Below are 20,379 nucleotides of genomic sequence, written 5' to 3'. Positions count from 1 at the left end.
AGGATTTGCCTTAGACAAAGAGTGAGAATTCAAAATTTTTTGTCAGAAGACCTTGCATTTTCTCGCAACGAGTCCAGCAACAGCTTCCCACCGCACTTGGAGTAAAAGCCAAACTCCTTCCCACTGCTTAGAGGGCCTGGCTGCCCCCTCCTGCCCTGCCCCTCCCCTCTGCTCCTCCAGTTTCCAAAATCGCTTCTTGCTATTCCCACGTGGAGCAGTGGCCCCTGGACCACTGATCCCCAGCCCCTGCCAAGCTCCAGGCTGTGCCCCAGGATCACACACACACACACACACACACACACACACACACACACACACTCATGCACACATGGACACATGCGTGCGCGCACACATTGGGCCTTGCGCACAGCTGCTCTGACTCTGCAGGTTGAGTTGGGTTTGGTGTCTATATATATATTTTAAACTAGAGATCTTTTAAAAAAGTGTTTATTGATTTCAAAGAGGAAAGGGGGGGAGAGAGATAGAAACATCAATGATGAGAAAGAATATTTGATTGGCTGCCTCCTGCACGCCCCCTACTGGGGATGAGCCGGAAACCAGGGCATGTGCCTGACTGGGAATCAAACCCTGAACTCCTGGTTCATAGGTCGATAACGCTCAGCCACTGAGCCCCCCTGGCCGGGCTGTGCATATATTTTTAAACTTCAGCACAGGGTCTGCTGCACGGGCAGCACTGAGGCCCGGCACGTCGGTCTTCATGGAGCTGGCTGCTTCTTTCAAGCCCCAGCTCCAAGGCCGTCTCTCTGAGGGGCCCACCCTGGCCCCCAGGCCCTCGAGCACCTAGCCCATCGCCCCACTTATTTTCGCTGGAGAACCAACTCCATCAGAGACCATCTGACCTATTCATGTTTCCTGCCTGTCCCTCCACCAGACTTTAAACTCCCATGGTGTGCGCTGGCTTCTCGTCCCAGCAGCACCCCAAATCCTACAGCACACCAGAGCACCTCAGCAGCATTCAGGAGCAATCCGACAGCACCCTATAGCACCCCAGGGCACCCAGGGCATCCAGAGCACCCAGGGCACCCAGGGCACCCAGAGGACCCAGGGCACCCAGGGCACCCAGAGCACCCAGGGCACCCAGGGCACCCAGAGGACCCAGGGCACCCAGAGGACCCAGAGCACCCAGAGGACCCAGGGCACCCAGGGCACCCAGAGGACCCAGGGCACCCAGAGGACCCAGGGCACCCAGAGGACCCAGAGCACCCAGAGGACCCAGGGCACCCAGAGGACCCAGCAGCAGAACTTCTCTGTCAGCACAGCAGCCACGGCTACAGGTGGCCCGTCAGTGCGGCCCCGCCGCTGGGGGCTGAGCTGTGTCCTCAGGGTCAGACCTCGGAGACGTGGTGAAAGGACCGGCGATATGATGAGTTCAGGCCGGTGCCGCCCGGGCAAGGCTGTGCGTGTGCTCAGGCCACTGGCCGGTGCGTGGGAAATGGTTACGATGGTGAGTTCTGTCCTGGTGTTTGAAGTGCGTTTACCACAATCATAAAGTTTAAAAGGATGTGCCGACCATAAAAACCTGCTGCTTTGTCTCCGTGGACAGAGCGTCAGCCTGCGGACTACGGGGTCTCGGGTTCGAGTCCCGGCCAAGGGCGCGTGCCTCAGTTGCAGGTTCATCCCGGCCCCTCTTGGGCACGTGTGGGAGGGAACCAATGGTGTGTCTCTCTCATGCCGATGTTTCTCTCTCTCTCTCTCCCTCTCCCTCCCTTCCTCTCTCCCTAAAAAAAATCAGTGGAAAAAAGTCCTCGTGTGAGGATTAAAAACATCTCAATAACTTTTAATATTGATGAGATGTTCAAGTAATGATATTTTGAATATAGGAGTTCCATAAAGTACATTATTAAAATTAATTTCTCTCTCTCTCTCACACACACATATATAATTGATTTCAGAGAGAGAGAGAGAGAGACATCAATGATGACAGAGAATCATTGATTGGCTGCCTCCTGCACGCCCCCTACTGGGATTGAGCCCGCAACCCGGGTGTGTGCCCTTGACCGGAATCGAACCCGGGACCCTTCAGTCGGGAGGCCAGCACTCTATCCACTGAGCCAAACCGGTCAGGGCTCTTTTCACTTTTTAAAAAATTAAAAGTTGCTTATGTGGGTCAGACTTGGGGCTTGTGTTATATTTGTACCGAACGGCACTGGCTAGATCCATGGCCGGCACACAGCAGGCACTTAAATAGGAGTTGAGTATCAGAGTGAACACAGTGGCTGCCAAACAGGTAGGTTCTGTCTGCCAGGCTGCACGCGAACGGGAGGGAGGCTGCGGCAGAGCAGCTCACACACTGCCAGCCTGTGCCTCCTCTGCACTTCCCTCGCCCTCGTCAGTCCCGCACCGCCCCACCGACCCTGCCGCGTCCAAGGTCACCGTGGTGCCCCACTGACACTGCCGCCCAAGGTCACCGTGGTGGCCCCACCGACCCTGCCGCCCAAGGTCACCGTGGTGGCCCCACCGACACTGCCGCCCAAGGTCACCGTGGTGCCCCCACCGACACTGCCTCTGCCCAAGGTCACCGTGGTGCCCCACCGACACTGCCGCCCAAGGTCACCGTGGTGCCCCACCGACACTGCCTCTGCCCAAGGTCACCGTGGTGCCCCCACCGACACTGCCGCCCAAGGTCACCGTGGTGGCCCCACCGACACTGCCGCCGCCCAAGGTCACCGTGGTGGCCCCACCGACACTGCCGCCCAAGGTCACCGTGGTGGCCCCACCGACACTGCCGCCCAAGATCACCAACACTGCCGCCCAAGGTCACCGTGGTGGCCCCACTGACACTGCCGCCCAAGGTCACCGTGGTGCCCCACCGACCCTGCCGCCGCCCAAGGTCACCGTGGTGGCCCCACCGACACTGCCTCTGCCCAAGGTCACCGTGGTGGCCCCACCGACACTGCCGCCACCCAAGGTCACCGTGGCGGTGGAGAGCCAGGGCTTGCATAGGCTGCCAGGCCTCCCCGTGAGCCTGCCACCCAGTCCTGCCACGTGGGCTGCCTGGGATGGACAGGGCAGGGGCTTCTGAGCCAAGGAAGAGCCCGGTGAGGCAGCCAGTCCTTGCCCCGAAGGCCCAGGAAGAGAATTAAATAAGTCACAATCTCTGATCAACTCCAGTTCACCCATCCAGATCCAGCTGCCAGCCCTCTCAGGTTCAAGGACTCCAGGAAACCGGTCCTGGCCTGGGAGGTCATTCTTGTTCTAGGCAGTTGTGGCGGATGGCGCTGGGCCCAGCCCGACCCCCGCGAGGCCCCCCTGAGCTCCCGCAGCCCAGCACCGCAGCTCTCTTCCCTCAGGGGCGGCCTCTCCCTCCTGGCTGTGGCTGCAGGCCTGGCGGGCCAACACCCCCTCTCTGGGCTCAGATCTGCTGGAGCAGGGCCCCGTGGTATCTAAGGGGAGACCTCCGCTGGGGACGCCTCTTGGGAGGACGCGAGGACCAGGACCTGTCGGGGCGGGCAGAGCTATGCGGCGCCCGGACAGGACTCTGCGTTTGTGAACTGTGGCTCTGAGCTCGAGGAGGCTGCTTGGACTGGACAGACAGACAGTTGACACCAAGAAGCCAAGAAAGACCTGATTTCCTCGGCAACAGCCGGGCGTCTGAGGTGCAAGGAATAGAGACCCCGCGGTGGGGCCTCCCAGTCCCACCCCAGGTGTGAGGCCGAGGGCCAAGCGCACGCTGCCCAGCCTCGAGCCGTGCTTCTCCGCGTCCGGCTGCAGTGGTGGCAGCGGGGGGTTTGCTGAAAGGCTAGTCTCCGTTACCCCCAGGCCCCCGGAATCAGAAACTGCGTTTTCACAGCCCCCGGGAGACTCATCCAGGCCGACAGCCTCACTGCCAGGCACCAGGTCACACCGTCTAGCAGCTCGCCCTCCTGAATCGGAACCTAGACCGCGGGGACGCGTGTGCATGTTAGAGTCTGAGATGTGCTGGGCACATCCTTACCATTTAGTCAGAACTCTCAGACTCAAACGCTTCCAGGGGCCAAACGCTTCCACAGCCCACGCAGCTGTTGGCAGCCCTGGAGGCTGGAGGTGATGTGAAAGGATGGCAGCCCTGGAGGCTGGAGGTGATGTGAAAGGATGAAGCCACGGCAGATCCAGCAGCTGCTGCCACTTGGAAATAAGGCCCCTGGGGGCAGCCGGCAACGCTGCCCACAGGCCGGGGCAGAAAAGGTGCCTAAGCTCTGGCAAGCTTTCTGAGCGTGGGGCAGCCCTCCCGGGAGTGGCAGGAGGCGCACAGTAGGGGCTGGGACAGGGGTTCCCAAACTCAGCGGCGTAGTGGACCTGGCTGCACCCCGGACAGTCTGACTTACTTGGTCTGGGGCATCACCTGAGCATCAAGCTTTCAAAAGCTCCCGGTGTTCCGACAGGCAGCAGGGCCTGGGAGCCACGTGCTGGAGCAAACCTTTCCGTGAAGGGCCGCCCAGTGATGGCGTAGGCCTGTGCGTCACATGATCACAGCAGTTCAAAAGCGGGGCGGCCACAGCTAACATTAAGTGATGGGGCGTGGTTGCGTTTCCATAACACTGAATTTTGAACTTCATGTCATTTGCATGTATCAAGAAACATTACTTTCCTCTTGTTTTTTACCAACCATGGAAGAAACATTCTTAGCTCACAGGCTGCACAGAAACAGCTGGTGGACTGAACTTGGCCTTGAGGCTGTCGGCCGCTGCCCTCTGGGCAGGAACCGGGGATGGAAGCCCGCACTGAGCCCTTTTCCTTCCTGGCGTTTGCCCGCACCACCTCCCCTCACAGTCTCCGGAACTGGGAAGCACCTGATCATGGAAAGTCACGTTAACAGGTCCTGGATCTGGCTCTGGGCCAAAGCCTCCAGTGTGGGCCCCCATCCTCCATCGCCCTGGCGGGATTTCAGGGAGCTGCCGTCCAGTGGGCACTCTGAGCCCCAGCTCCCCGCCTGGTGATGTCCCTGACCCTTACCATGCAGCGACCGGGTAACTACCTGGCGGACACTATGCTTAGAGCTGTGCCTGCATCAGTTTCCTTCTCACGGGCACTCGCCAAGAGGGAGGCTAGGATACCCCACGTGCATTATTGAATGCCCATATTTTAGAGGAGGAAACCGAGGCGCAGAGAGGTCAGGTGATTTGCCCAGTCGCACAGCAGAGCAGAATTGAACCCACGTCTGTCTGACTCCAGGATCTGCTCTTATAACCATGTTGCCATATTGTCTCTCAATAATCGATGCCAAGGACAATCTGTGACCCATCACCATCCCCGGTCACCCAATGCCCAGGCACAACCTTCTCAAGGACAAGCCTTGGGCAGCGAGGCTCTCTGCGTCTGGAGTGGCATCCAGACCCTGCTCGCTCGCCTGAACTGCAGCCAGACCTGGGCACCCAAGGTAGACTCTGTACCCTCGGCCGGAGGGGCGCGCAGAGCTGCCCCACGCGGCCGAGCAGGCAGTGCCCAGCACAAGCCTCGGGCAGCATTCACACGTATTCTGCGTGAACGACACCCCGGAGCTGTGGAGCACACAGCCCACGCAGCTGTTGGCAGCCCTGGAGGCTGGAGGTGAGATGCTCAGGCCGCCTGGCGTAGGACCGACCATCACTGCAATTCAGAAGCATGTCATCAAAAGGGGGCCGGGCCGGAAGGAAATGGCACCGTGGATGGGGGATGGGGGAGGTCTGCGCTGGCAGCGTCCGAGAGCCCTTTGGGTCAGGGTCAGGGAGTGGCTGGCTCCTGCTGGAACCTCCTCCGTCCAGCGGAAAGGATCCTGCTCCCTGGCCTCTCCAGACCGGACGGATCACAGCTCCAGCTCTGAGTCCTTAGCCCTGTCCCAGGCGACAGCTGCCTTCTCATCCCTCCTCACCCTGGCTTCTTAGGAAGAAAGAAGGGCCCTTGAGTGGTCTCTCCAGTCCTGCTGCCAAGTCGCCCTGTGCTGGCCCTCAGCGCTGTTCTCACGCTGGCTGCGCAGCACCGGCCCCTCAACATTCAGAGCTGCCGGCAGCTCCAACCAAAAACCCCGAGTGCTCCCCTTAACTGCTGCTCCCCTTGCCAGACTGCTCCCTTGTGTTTGTTTTGCTTTTAGGATTTGAGCCAGGCCCAGGGCTTTATATGCACCTGCTCATGTGACCCTCATCGTCACCCTCTGAGGCAGGAACTGTGATCAGCCCCATTTTACAGACAAGGGCTCTGAGGTTCAGAGAACTTATGTCACTCGCCCAAAGTCACACAGCTAGAAAGTGTCAGAACTAAGAATCAAATTTGGGTCTTTCAGACTTTAGAGCCCAAACTCTTAGGGGATGGCGGTGCCATGTTTTCCAGTCTGTTTTCCCATCTGCTGGTTGGACCTTGGGTCTGGGAAGTCACGTGGGTGTCCATGATATTGCTGCTGGGGACGATGGGGATGATGGGATGGCAGGGATGATGGTGATGGTGATAGTGATGCTGAGAGTGATGATGGGGATAATAGTGATGATGATGGTGAGGGTGATGATGGTGATGAAGGTGATGGTGGTGGTGAAGGTGATGGTGGTGGTGAAGGTGATGGTGGTGGTGAAGGTGATGGTGATGATGGTAATGATGGTGATGAAGGTGATGGTGGTGGTGATGCTGATGGTGATGATGATGCCGATCATGTACCTACTTGATAGGGTGACTGTGCAGATTAAATGAGATAACCACGCCTGTTCTATAGTAAGGACTCCGTTAGCGTTGGCTCAGTGGGCTCCCTGTGCCCTGACCTCCAGAGGGGTTCCCCTGCCTTGGAGTTTGTTAAATAAACCTTCCTGTTTAAACGCGAGTGACAGGCGTGGATCAGAGACAAGGAAGGGAAGGGTGGTGTGTTTCTCCTTTGACTCCTGCTTTCGGCTCAGCCTCCATTTCCTGCCAGCCTCGGGACCCAGCCGCGGCCCAGGCTCTGTGGACGCCCGCTCCCAGGCCTCAGGGAGATGTGGGGGCTGGGAATCTGGTCTCGGAAGGTGAGGGGCTCTGCCCACAGCCACATGCAAGCTGGGCTCTGGCCTGGCCTGTGCGATTAGGATCTTCACCCACACACGACCCGGCACATCTGAGGACGCTGACACCTTCCAGGGGAGCCCAGGCCCCGGGAGCCGGTTACGGAGCGAAACTCCCCACTCCTCTTCACAGCCCCCTTTCAGACGACACCGGCAGTGCGTGGCGGGAGCAGAGTGCTCCGGTCAGACTGCTCGGGTTAGAACGTGTGCCGAGGCAAGCTGCTTCACCTCTCTGCGCCCGTCTCCATCTGCAAAACGCAGACGATGCAGCTGTTCCACGGGACTGTGGGAGGGGGCAGAGACCACGGGACAGCGCGGTTTCTCCGCGTGTGAGCTGGAGAGTGCTTGTAGCCAACCCTCCCGACTGCAGGAAGAACCCCATGAACTAGCACATCTGCCCGCCAGGCCGCCTACACGTAAACGACACTGATGGTTATTGTTATTATTACTGCGGGGGAGAAAGCCGCGGCCCGTCAGCATTTATTTGAGGAACCGTATCAGACGCGGAGAGAAACCGAGGACACGCGTCGAACAAGGCCACAGGCAGTGGCCACGCCCCCTCGAAGGAACGCGCTGTGGCAGCGAGAGGCCTTCAGCCAACTGGACCCTGAGGTTCAACCGGACACAGCGCCGCACCGGGGCCGGGCCCCTGGGGCCCAGTGGGAGTTCAGGAGTCGGAACGGGGTGGAGAGTGGGTCTCAGGGGAGGCGCTGAGAGCTGTGGCTGCTCACCACTGTGTCTCAATGAATGAAGGATGAATGGCTGAAACTCATCCATCTATCCATCCTTCATTCATTCACTCACTCACTCATTCAACCAAGATTCGTTCAGCGTTGCTGGGAGGTGGTGGGGCTGCAGAGGGAAGCAGTGAGCGCAGCAGTGAGAAAAGCCCGCCTCCAGCAGTTTCCTGTCCTGTGAACTGGTGCCGCAGCCTCCGGGAACTCCCTAAGTAACCCTACTGCGGGGCGTGCCCGTGCCCCTCCGGGTTTTGCCTTCCGTGCCTAATGCCCCGCCGTCCCTCGGCCAGGCTGCCCTCTGTCATCTGGTGTCGGAGGGTTGGACGGGCTCCTGCTCGAACAGGCCGCAAGGTGCAAACCACTGACATCACCCTCCCCGGAACCCGCAGGCCCTGACTGCCATCTTCCACGTTCCCCGAACTCCACCGGTGGGGTGTTTGTGTCTTTCCAGCCCGGCCTCCCTCCCACGCCCCACCCTCATCCTTCCCCCAGCCGGCAAGGACGTTCCGCAGTTAATCAGAGCAGTGAGGAGGGGGGCCAGGGACTGGGGGTCAGTTACCCGCCGGCCATGAGCTCAGGGGCGGTGCACTGAGCTTGCTGACACCTCACCAGGCCCCCGAGGGAGGGACCGGCACTGTCCCCAGTCCCCAGTTGGGGCTCAGAGGTTCAGCATCCCTGTCAGTCACACAGAGCTGAGCTCCAACTCCAGCCTGTCTGACTCCCACTCTTAACTGTTAACGCAAACCGCCTGTGGAGGAAAATTATGGAATCCGGGGATTACTAATAAAACCCCTATACCTTGGCAGTAGTTCTTTGGGGACCGGAATTGTTTCCCCAGGGACCCCCCTGGCCCCATACATGGCCCCTTCTTTCATTAGGGAGCACTGGCCCTGTGCCAAGCGCACTCCCAAACATTTCACCCCCTCGCCCCCCTCAATGTCTAAAACAGTCCTTCAAAGGAACTTCAGGTCCACAGCCTCAGGCCCCGAAGGTTCCCTGGGGCCTCTCTCACTGACCAGCTTCCCCAAAGCCTCTGTCCAAATTCTTCCCGCTCCCAGGCAAACCGCGGAGAAAGGTGATCCCTCCTAAGTCGGGGGTGGTGCCCTCAGCCAGGAAAGTCAACAAAGTCCACAGCAGACAGGGCGGGGAGCCGCAGCAGAGTTCAGGAATCAACTTGGGGGGAGAGGAGCTTGTTTGGAGGTGAGCCCAGCCCCAGCTCAGACCCGGGTGGATCGGATCAGACGCAGCTCCTGAAGGAGGGTGCCTCTGGCTGCTGGACCTTAGCCCTCCCTCCAGACCTCGGCTGGGCAGTGAGTCCCTGAACATCAGGAGCGAGCCAGGCCGCCTGAATGTCCTGGGGTCTGCAATTCAGGGCCCCTGAGGCCCCAGCCTCCAAAGCCTCAGCTAGGGAGGCACAGGGGACGGGGAGTAAGTGGGGCTGAATTCACATTCTATAGCTATAACTGTGTGAGTTATAACAACATGACTCACAAGTCCATGACCCCTCAGAGCCTCCATCTCTTACTGCCCCCATCAGCACCCCTTACCTACTGCAGCCTCCCCAAACCACTGCCACCCCAGGGAACGCCTCCAGGTTCAGCTCGGCCCCATGACCATGTCTTGTTTTCCTTACGGTAAAAAAGAAATTCCTTTTCAAAAAACAAAATGGCTAAGACTTTCAGGCTTATTTCAAGTTAATTTAACAAACATTTACTCAGGACTCACTGTGTGCCAGGCACTGTTTTAAGCACTTGACACATTTTAAAACACCCCTAATGAGATGAGAATTTGTATCATCTCAAGATTACAGATGAGAAAAAACAAGCACAGAGAGGTTAAGTAATTTGCCTGCGGTCACACAGCTAAGTGACAGAGCCAGGATCCAATCGCTCTGTAGGGTAGCAGGCTCCAGGTTCAGAATTGCAGCACCTTTTGTGTATTCCCAACAGCCAAGAAATTTTTGTCTGACACACATGTTGTAATTTACACTATGGAAACACATAGTGCTTTAACTTTGCAAATACAAAGTGACATAAACATACAGACGATGCGTTTACAAACTCCCTGGACCCCTGCCCATCTGTATGCTGGCCTCACTATTTGGTCCCGTGGCTATTCGAGCCTCGCTCCTATCCTCACCGACCTCAGGACAGTCCCAGGACGCAGAGCAAGCGCTTCGCACGGACCACGTTACGGAACCCGTGCCGGACGCCCGGGAGCCGGCGCTCTCGCGGCCCCACCTGCAGCGGGAAGACGGGCGTAGAGAACGGCTCACGCTCGCTCTAAAGTACACACAGCTGGGAAGTGGCAGGACCAACCACCAGACCCGGACGATCTGCTATCACAGCTCCTCCTTCTCTTTGGTCGTCCCTAAATGTTTCCATTGTGGCAAAATACGCAGCATAACACTGACCACTTAAACCATTTCTAAGTGTACTTTTCAGGGGTATTAAGCGCATTCACATTGTTGTGCAACCATCACCGCCATCCATCTCCAGAACTTCTTCATCTTCCCGACACAATGAAACGCCGCACCCATTGAACATGAACCCCCGATGCCCCCTTCCCTAGCCCCTGGTCACCTCTATTCCACTGTTCCTCTGCATCTGCCTCGTCTAGGTCCCTCATGTAAGTGGCATCACAAAATATTTGTTCTTTTGTTCCTTCCTTTTAAAAAATTTAATTCATTTTTTATTTGAAAGCATAATATGTAATTTGGGTGGTGATCTTCTCTCTAACTTCATGATTGCTTTGAATAAAGCGAAAGATGTGTGTGGCTGGATGATGTAACTATAATGTAATGAACATATGGATGAAAAACATCTAAAGGGCACCCAGTTGTGTGCAGTGAAAAGCAATCCTCCTTTTCACTGAAGATCCAAGTCAACCACTCTCAGCAGCTTCCGGCTGTCCCCCAGGCTCTAATGTGTGCACATAACTGTATACATTACATGCCTGTGGAGGCCCTTTCAGCGCACACACCGACGCAGACACACACACACACAGACACACACACACACACACACATGCACACACACACAGAGACGCAGACACACACACACAGACACACATAGACACACACACACAGACTCAGACACACACACACACACATACACACACACGCACATACACACAGACACACACAGACGCAGACACACACACAGACACACACACACACATGCAGACGCCACAGCTGGGAGAGGACTTCACACCTGTTCTTCCAGAGCCTGCTCTCCTGGGCGGGCCGCATAGCCTTCTCCCGCGTGGCTGTGCCCAGTGTCGGCTGTGCTGGTGGATGTGCGGACAGCGTGTCATTGCTTGCTCTCATGCGCGCCACCTGGCCCTGGCACGCTGTGCTCGGCCCTAGAGGTCGAAGGGCAGCGTCCCGAGGACGCCCCGAGGTTGCCCGGCTGTGCTCCCCGCACAGCCTGTGTGATGGCGGCGGAGACAGAGTCCATGGGGATCTGAGCATTTCTCGTTTTCCTGTTTGTATTCAGCTTGTCCTCCTTTCTGAGTGAACAGCCAAGCCCTGTCCCCACTCTGTTTTCTTCTGTTTTGGACGGGTGGTTGGCCTTAGGTTTGCAGAGCCCTTTACCCAGCACATTCACGCTTTGTCAGACGAGTGGCAAGTATTTGTGTTCGTTTGATGGCCCGGGTCTACGGGTGTTTGGTTTTGGCTGTGCAGAAAATATTAATGTTTATGTCGGCAAACCTAGCCACTCTGACCACGCACCCACGCGTGGGGCTGTGCGGCTCCTCGCTCCCGACAGCGCTCGGAGGGGCCTGCTCCCCCGGAGGCCCTCGGCCGCTGCGACTGTCCCCAGCTGGACGCGCCTCCTCCCCTGGACCCGGGACCTCCTCAGTGGTCCTCGGTGCAGAGCCCTGGGCACACCCCCTGCCCAGGACGAGGCTGGACACACAGCCTCATGGGAGTCAGGGGGGAGAGACTGCCCCACCGCCCCAGGCCGGACGGCCCTAATAACAAGCTTTCTGTGGCCGATGAGTCCTCAGAAATCTCAAGATGGGCGAACTGGGGGCTGCAAGCGTAGGAAGGAGAGCAACTTCTGAAGCATGGCCCCCGGGGCTCCCCGCCCGTGACCTCCCGTCCGTAGGAGACGGCCAGTGCAGCCCCGGAGCAGGGGGCTTTGCCGAGGACAGAATTCTCCCCATCCAGCTCCCCTCTAGGGAGGTGGGTGCGGGGAGAGCTCATCTGAAGGCCTCCTCTAGGCCAGCGACTACAATGTTAGGGAGCAAGAGGCCCACCTAGGCCACCCCCACGCCTCTGACTCCGAGGCCGAGGGCGCGTCTGAGACCGGCACGTCTGACACGCTCCGGGTGACAGTGACAGACGCTGAGGCTGCTGACCCAGGGGCCACACTCAGAGACCTCTGGCCCAGGCCACGCCCCGCCCCTCCCCCGTCTGAGGCTGGGCAGGGGTGTGAGAGGCCGAGGGGCCTCATTCCAGTCACAATAACCACAGGGACTGCTTGGCTGTGTGCTTCATCCGCTCACCCGGTGCTCACAGCCAACCGCTGCAGGTTTCACGGGTCCTGTCTCCACTTTACACTGAGAAAACAGGTTCAGAGAGGGGGCCCGGCCTTCAGAATCACACAGATCTGGGGTCTGACCCCAGCTCTGCCACTGACCCACTGTGTGGGCTCTTGGGCAAGCAACTCACCCTCCCTGAGCCTTCGTCTAACTCGAAATTGGGGATCACAAACCCTGATTCCCAGGGGCACATGAGGACTACAGGGGTGGTGATTATAAGAGCACCTGCACACAGTAAGTGCACAAGAAATGTGCACCCCCTTTTTATTTCAGAGAGGAAGGGAGAGGGCGAGAGAGAGAGAGAGAGAGAGAGAGAAACATCAATGATGAGAGAGAATCATCCATCGGCTGCCTCCTGCACGCCCCACACGGGCACTGAGCCCCGAACCCAGGCATGTGCCCTTGACCAGGAATCGAACCGTGTCCTCCTGATTCATGGGCCGACGCTCAACCACTGAGTGTCGCCAGCCAGCTGTGCCTCCCTCTTCCTGCCAGAAGCCCATCATGATTTCAGTCCCTCTCTGTCTGCCCAGACCCGTCTTCCTGCCTCTCCCTACACGCTCACAGCTGCACTGGGCTGCTTGGCACCCCTAAACATGCGTCGCCTGGCCACGCCTCCAGGCCTTTGTAAAGGTTGTTATTTCTGGGTGCAAATGCCGTTTTCACTCTACTGCTCCAGAGAAACTCATAGTCACCCTTCAAAACCCACTTTAGAAGTGCCCTCCTCTTTGTGGCTTTCCTTGAAATGTATCTTCTTCCTGTCCTGGGGCAGAAAAGTATCTAGGATCGCAGCCTCTGATGTGAAGAAGGAGCCCAAAGTGTTCCTTTCCCCCTCCCTCTTTCCTCCTTTGCTTGTGTTTCCACAGCAGTTTATACGGGGTGCAGTCTGGAGCTCACATTATCGGGCAGCCAGCACTGCCGGCATCGGCGCCAGCGTCAGTGCTTAGTGAGGCCCGTGCACAGGCCCGGCTCCAGGAGGGTGAGGTCGCTGACGTACACCGTGCCTAACGTGACCCTGTGAGACAGGCCACTTACTACCCGTATTTTACATACAGGAAAGTGGAGTCACAACATGCTAAGTAACTTGACTTAGACCACACAACACGCGTGTGCCAGAGCGGGGTGCAGCGCTGGCGGTGGCTCCGGGTGTTGGCTTTCACTCGGTGCCGGCGCTGCTGTTTAAGAATGGGGGGTGGGCCCGTGGGGGACGAGGGCACCCTGGAGGGCGCCTGCCCGTCCCAGGGGAAGCCGCATGTTGGGCCTGGAGTTGTCAGCTTTTCCGATGCTCTTTGCTCAAGAGGATCCAGAAATACGGGCTTTTATGTGCCATCTCCCACTTTTTAAAACCTTGGGAGTAAGCGGACGTTTTTAAAGGGGCGTAGGCCCCATAAAGGCTTCCCACAGGTCTCCTTGGAGACCTCTGCCATCTCCCGCATCTCACAGGCGGACCCGGCGGCGGCTCTGCGCCTCGCTCAGCGCGGACCTATGGCAGGTGCCCTGACGTTCTGGACTGCATGGAGCCAGGCTGGGCTCCCCACAAGCAAAACCTCACCCTCAGACCACTCAGCCCTCAGGATCCCCTGCCTGCACGGCACTGTGGACGAGGCCCCACAGGGTGGCTCTGCGCGTCACCCCACCCCGGGCCATCGCTGGGCCTGCCCTGCCCCGGCCGAGAGTTCCTGCTCGCCGAGTGCCGCCCGTGCTCTGCACGCCGTGCTTCTTCCTCCCACGACCCCCTACGGTTCCTGTGTCACCACCCGCGTCACCGATGAGCAAGCTGGGCTGAGGCAGGGAGGGGGACTGCCCAGCTGGGGAGGGCGGGGCTGGGGTTGGGATCCAAGCATCTCTGATTCCAGCTGTTCTCCACGGCTGTCGTGGGGCATGCCAGCCCATGCTGGATGGCCCTGGCACCCACTCCAGGGCATCAGGCTGATAGGCCTGTGGGACACCAGCAGGACCCGGGACACTCCTGTCTGTGGCCATGGTGCCCAGCTCCTCTGCCTGCCATTGGAGAGTGGGGTAACTGGGCCCATTCCTATGGGGACTCTGCCCACTGGGGCCTGGACGGGCAGAGCTTGTGGCCTGGCTGTCTCAGGTCTTTGGGCTCAGCGGGGACCACAGCTAGAGGGGTGTCCTTGTCCACAGCCAGACAGGTGCACATACATGCTCCTGTGCATGTGCAGTGCACACGTGTATGAACATGTGCATGCGTATGTGTGTAGGCCAGGGGCACACACATTCATGTGTTATGCATGTGTGCATACATGTGTGTGTGCAATGAGATGAGACTTTGAACCCCAAATTCAGATCCTGCGAAGTTAGTTTAGGACATGGAGCAAAGAACTCGTATTCAACCCAGAGGCACCAATTTATACAAAAGGCTGAAATCGGAACCAGTCCCTCCGTTTTGTGACCTAAATGCCCATCAGGGCGCATGGCCAGGGGGCCTATGCAGCAGTTGAGATAAATGAGCTACATTTGCACCAACACGGACAGCTCTCACGGAAGCCACAGCGGGGCGGGGGAGCCCAGTCCCCGAATGCACGGCGCAGTTCACATACCAAGTCCTGGAGCGGTTCCCTGGGGTGGGGGGTGGGGGGTGCGGGGGGGGTGGGGCAGGGGCTGGCAGGTTATAGCTAAAGGAGGGTGGATCCAGGCATTCCTCGTGGACTCACTCAGTCGGTAGGAAGGCTGGGACACAGGGATGCCTAGATCTGGGGGAGCCTTCATACAGCCCCCCACCTGAGGGCTCCTTGGCAGAGATGGAGTGGGGGTGCTGCGGTGCTTCCTACGGATGGCAGAAGTTCGCTGCGTCTTCCCTGAACTCCATGCCTCAGTTTCCCCGCTGTGCCACAGGGGGAGGTCCCCGCTCCATGCTGCGCGCCCTCTGTTCCCAACTTCTCCCCGGCCCCCCAAGTTACAGCGATGTGACGCTCTCCGGAGGGACCCTCGGCGAGGGCAGGCAGGGGCTGGGCCCGCCTCCTCCCCGCCCTCCCGGGGCACCGGGAGAGCACACCCGCGCCCCAGCGGCTCGGCGGGGCTTCCCGGTTCAACCCCCGGCAGCTGGGGTCCCCGGGCTCCCCGCCCTCCGCCGCGCAGCGCTCCCGCGGCACCGCGGCCAAGAAGGCGCCGGCATGCCGAGTGGGTGGGCGCTCACCCCACAAATCCGCGCTGCGCGGCGCCTCGCCGGGTCCGTGCCCCGGGGTCGCCTGGTCACCCTCCTGAGCCACGCGTCCCGCGCCCCGCACTCGCGGGGCTCGTCTCAGCCCGCAGGGCTCCCCTGCCCCGAGGCGGGGTCCCCAATGCCCAGGCGCCCGGCTGAGAAACTGGGGCCGGGGCCGCGGAGGGCGCATGGTGGGGGGGGGGGGGGGGCGTCCTACCTGTCGCGGCCTCGTGGCGGCGGCGGCTGGCGGCGGCGGAGTGGGGCTGGAGCGCCCGGACGGGCGCAGGGCAGGCGCGGGGCGGGGAAGCCGGGAGCGCCCGCGGGCGGAGCTTGGCGGCGCCCAGGCCGGGCCACCCGCACCGGCCCGCCTCCCGGCCGCCTCCCTCGGGCCCACTTTCCCCCTCCCTCCCACTAAGCTCGGTCCCGCACGCCACATCCACGCGCACCCCACACCCGCCCCGAACGCGCAACGCGCACATCCATTCTGCCGCCACGGCGATGCACACCGAGTCCCTCCCCGCGCGCCCCCGGAGACCACGGCCCCACAGTCCCCGGAGGCTCATCACCGGCCACTTACAACGCTCCACCCGCCGGCCTGTCCGTGAGCGCGCACCCCTGTGCGACCGCGCCCTTCGCGCACAGCCTGGTGGCGGACAGGTGGGTGCCTCAGGGGAACGGCTCCTGCAGCAGATTCCCCAGAAGTGTCCCTGTGTCTCCCCCCACCTCCGAGTTGGCTCACCTCTGCTTTCCCTCTGCCTCAGCCACCCTCCCAGGTCACTCTCGGACCCCCGCCATCCCTAGAGCCCCACCTCTGTGTTAGGAACTCAAACAGCCGCCCTGGCGTGGGCCTCCGGGCCTCCAGAGCCCCGCCTCAGCCCCTGCTGCCGGCCCACCCTCCCCTCTGAGTCACTTCTCCCTTCCTCTCTTCTCCGCATCAGCTCAAGGTGCCAACCGTCCTTTCAGCCACTTTCTTGCCAATGTCTGTCACACGTGGGTTGTCATGTCCCTTGTGCACGGAAACCCCCGCGGTCAGCCCTCTCCATCCTGCCACTGAGAGACTGCTCCTTTTCACTCCTTGCTGTGACAAAGGGGACGCGTGGGTGAGGGACTCTATGTGCATCGCTGTGGCACGTGTGGGTGTCCGGCTGTGGGGAACCAGGGGAAACCGGGGTGGGTGGTGGCAGGGCAGGACTGGGGACTGGTGAGCAGGAGGAAGGTAGACCTCTGGTCCCCCCCCCCCCCCCCCTCCGCCTGCAGGCTCTGATCACCTGATGGCGAAGGGGGAACCACGGGGAACTGGGGTGGGTGGTGACAGGGCGGGACTGGGGACTGGCAAGCGGGTGGAAGGCCCTGATGGCAGGCTAGGCCTAGGGACCCTACCTGTGCATGATTTTGTGCGCTGGACCTCTAATCCTATATAATAAAGAGGTAATATGCAAATCAACCCTCATGCCCTCACAAGATGGCTGCCTATGACCAGGCCAGCAGGGGTGTTAGTGAGGGACGACCAAACGACTGAACAGCAGGCTGCGTGGGGCGACCAGGCCGGCAGGGGGGTTAGTGAAGGATGACCAGGCTGGCAGGGGGGCAGTTGGGGGCGACCAGGCTGGTAGGGGGGACAATTGTGGGTGACCAGGCCGGCGGGGGCGGTGGGGGTGCAGAAAGAGGCGACCAGGCTGGCAGGGGGGGCAGTTAGGGGCGACCAGGCTGACGGGGGCATGCAGTTGGGGGCTACCAGGTCGGCGGGGCAGGGAGGGGCAGTTAGGAGTGACCAGGCTGTCAGGGAGGGGGCAGTTAAGGGTGACCAGGTAGGCAGGCAGGTGAGCGATTAGGAGCCGGTGGTCCAGGATTGTGAGAGGGATGTCCTACAGCCGGTTTAGGTCCCCATCCCCGGAATCAGGCCTAAACTGGCAGTCGGATATCTCCTGAGGGGTCCCGGATTGGAGAGGGTGCAGGCTTGGCTGAGAATTTCGTGCACCAGGCCTCTAATATATAATAAAAGCCTAATATGCTAAGTGTCTGGTCGTCCGGTGACTGGTCAACTGTTCAACCAACCAAAGCGTAATATGCTAATGATATGCTAAGGTAGCTCAACATCTCCCTATGACGTGCACTGACCACCAGGGGGCAGACAGTCAACTGGTCGACCAGTTGCTATGATGTGCACTGACCACTGTGGGGCAGACGCTCTGATCAGTAGGTTAGCTTGCTGCTGGGGTCCGGCCAATCAGGACTGGGCAAGATGGGGCCAGACATGCCCTGGAGCCCTCCCGCAGTCCCTTCCCAGCTCTGATCTTGCACCGGTGGGGCCCCTTGGCCTGGCCTGCGCCCTCTTGCAATCTGGACCCCTTGGGGGATGTCAGAGAGCCAGTTTTGGCCCAATCCCACAGGCCACTCCCCTTGGGAGGGTGCCAGGGCTCATGGCTGGTGAGGCTGCTGCAGCAGCACGAGCCTCTCCCAATCGGGACTGATTGGGCATTGGGTACAAGCAGGCGTAGTGGGGCCAGGATGAGCAGGAGCAGCAGGTAGGAGCTGCAGGCGGCATTGGACTGCGGGTTTCAGCCCGATCCCTGCAGGCCATCCAGAGGGACCCTACCTGTGCACAAATTCATGCACCAGGCCTCTAGTAAATGTATATATCTCTACAAGTAAACAGAAGTTAATTGTCATTATTTTTAGTAGAGAACTAGAGGGGACTGGTGAGCAGGAGGAAGGCAGACCTCTTGGTCCCTCCCCCCCCACGCCCCCCGCAGGCTCCGATCACCTGATGGTGAAGGGGGAACCACAGGGAACCAGGATGGGTGGTGACGGGGCGGGACTGGGGACTGGCAAGTGGGTGGAAGGCCCTGATGGCAGGCTAGGCCTAGGGACCCTACCCGTGCATGATTTCATGCGCTGGACCTCTAGTCCTATATAATAAAGAGGTAATATGCAAATCAACCCTCATGCCCTCACAAGATGGCTGCCTACGACGAGGCCAGCAGGGGTGTTAGTGCATGAAATTCGTGCACTGGTAGGGTCCCTAGCAGCTGCCGGCTGCCGGCCGGGTACTCCCTCACTTCCCCTGACCACCTGGCCCCCACTGCTGCCACTGGTCATTGCCTGCGAGGTCCGATCGCTCCACCGATTGCCCCCCCGCCCCCCCACTGCTGCTGGTTGCCCTGCAATCGAATCGGCAGGGCACCAGCCCCCTGCCTGGCTCCCTCAGAGCCTGGGAGCCAGGTGGCGGTGGGGTTATTGAATCAGCAGGGTGATCAGTGGCTTGCACCCGCCTTGGCCTGGCACCGCCCACTCACCTGCTCTGCTGTCCCGCCCCGGTCCCGTTCTCATTAGGGCCCATTGGGGCCTGCAGCACCTCCATCGCTGCCCGCTGCCAGTGCCACGTCGCCAACGCCCGCCATATTCTGCATGCCCCCCTGGTGGTCAGTGCATGTCATAGCAAGCGGTCGAACTCCCCACAGAACTCCCTGTCGAGGGGACAATTTGCATATTAGGCTTTTATTATATAGGACTAGAGGCCCGATGCACAAAGATTCATGCAATAATAGGCCTTCCTTCCCCTGGCTGCCGGCACTGGCTTCCTCTGGCACCCAGGACCTGGGCTGCTTCACCCAGGCTGCTTTGCTCCAGCCACGGCCAGGCATCTGGGACCAGGGCTGCTTCGCTCTGGCTGCCACCGCCACCCACTGGGGGCACGCTCCGAGCCGCACCTCGGCCGCTCGGAGCACACGCCCCCCCCCGCCCCCGCCCCGGTGTGTGTCTGCTGGGGTGGGGGCGTGCTCTGAGCTGTGCTGCAGCCGCTTGGAGCATGCCCCCCCTGGTGTGTGTCCCCTGGGGCTGGGGGCGGCACGCAGTCCCCTCCTGCCCATCTGCGCATGCAGCTCCTCCTGAGGCGTCATGATGCAGCCTCCTCCTGAGCTGGTTGTGACTGTTACGGCGTCCCATCCAATTTGCATATTATCTCTCTCTCTTCTCTCTCTCTCTCTCTCTCTCTCTCTCTCTCTCTCTCTCTATATATATATATATATATATATATATAAAATAAAATGTGAAATGGTTACTCAATGAAATACTCTGCAGCACCGAACAAGAAACATATCCCATATATGTATATGGATGTTCATAAACTTCAAAATCATGAGGGAAAAAAGCAAGAGTTTGGAATAATAATGAGAGTGAACACTTTTATAGTGCTCACTCTGAAATGCTGTTGTAGGCACTTACATTAAAACCCAGAATAACCTATGGGACAGGTACCAGGATCACCCCTATTTTATTGGTGAGGAAACTGGGGCACAGAGAGGTTGAGTAACTTGCCCAAGGTCGCACAACTAGGAAGCATCAGAGTCGGGGTTTGAACCCCGGCGGCAGTCTTAAGCCAGAGCCTTACATGCAGCCGATGAATGTGTACAGTCTGAATTATTTCACGTAAAAATTTAAAGAACATAAAACAATTGCATATACTGTAAAAATATTATAATTAAATATATAGGAAGGAAACCACTGAAATTCACAACAGTAGTGACCCGAGAGTTTGGAAATGGAGTGGGGACCAAAGGGATTCTAATGTTAGCTGGAAAGTTTATTTAATTAATTAATTTGTAAAAACACTAAAAGCAAGTATTACAAAATGTTAACAATTTGTTGTGGGTTGTGAGGCTCCGAGTGATTATTATTTCATTATGTTTTTGTATTTAAAAAATTGAACTCTGAAAAATGCTGTGGTCTCTGAACTCAGTGTTGTCGCCACATTTTTATATGCTTTCTTACTGCTCCGATCGTCTCCACTTCATCTCATGTGTGTTTCTCTGTAGATTGTCCTAATGTAGGAGTTTTCCAAGTTTTTGGTCTTAGGAATCCTTGGCACTTTAAAAAAGGATTGAAGACCCCAGAGAGTTTTGTTTATGTGGGTTACATCTACTGATGCTCATCAGAA

At 58.8% G+C, this 20,379-nt stretch overlaps 1 protein-coding gene across 2 annotated transcripts in view; it reads right to left on the bottom strand.

Annotated features, from left to right (window-relative positions):
- Window positions 1-15,745, bottom strand: part of SCNN1B (sodium channel epithelial 1 subunit beta) — a 54,149-nt gene extending 38,404 nt beyond the window's left edge. Inside the window, exon 1 of one of the 2 annotated variants that reach the window (XM_054714423.1) lies at window positions 15,661-15,745. The gene's annotated coding sequence lies outside the window, so the exon portion shown is untranslated. The remainder of the gene's footprint in view (window positions 1-15,660) is intronic. The other variant, XM_054714421.1, reaches the window with a different exon arrangement.
- Between the last annotated feature and the right edge of the window lie 4,634 nt (window positions 15,746-20,379).

This window comes from Eptesicus fuscus, chromosome 4 (genome assembly GCF_027574615.1).
Source record: "Eptesicus fuscus isolate TK198812 chromosome 4, DD_ASM_mEF_20220401, whole genome shotgun sequence".
In the NCBI taxonomy this organism is placed as follows: domain Eukaryota; kingdom Metazoa; phylum Chordata; class Mammalia; order Chiroptera; family Vespertilionidae; genus Eptesicus; species Eptesicus fuscus.
This window is presented reverse-complemented; position numbering and strand designations above follow the sequence as displayed.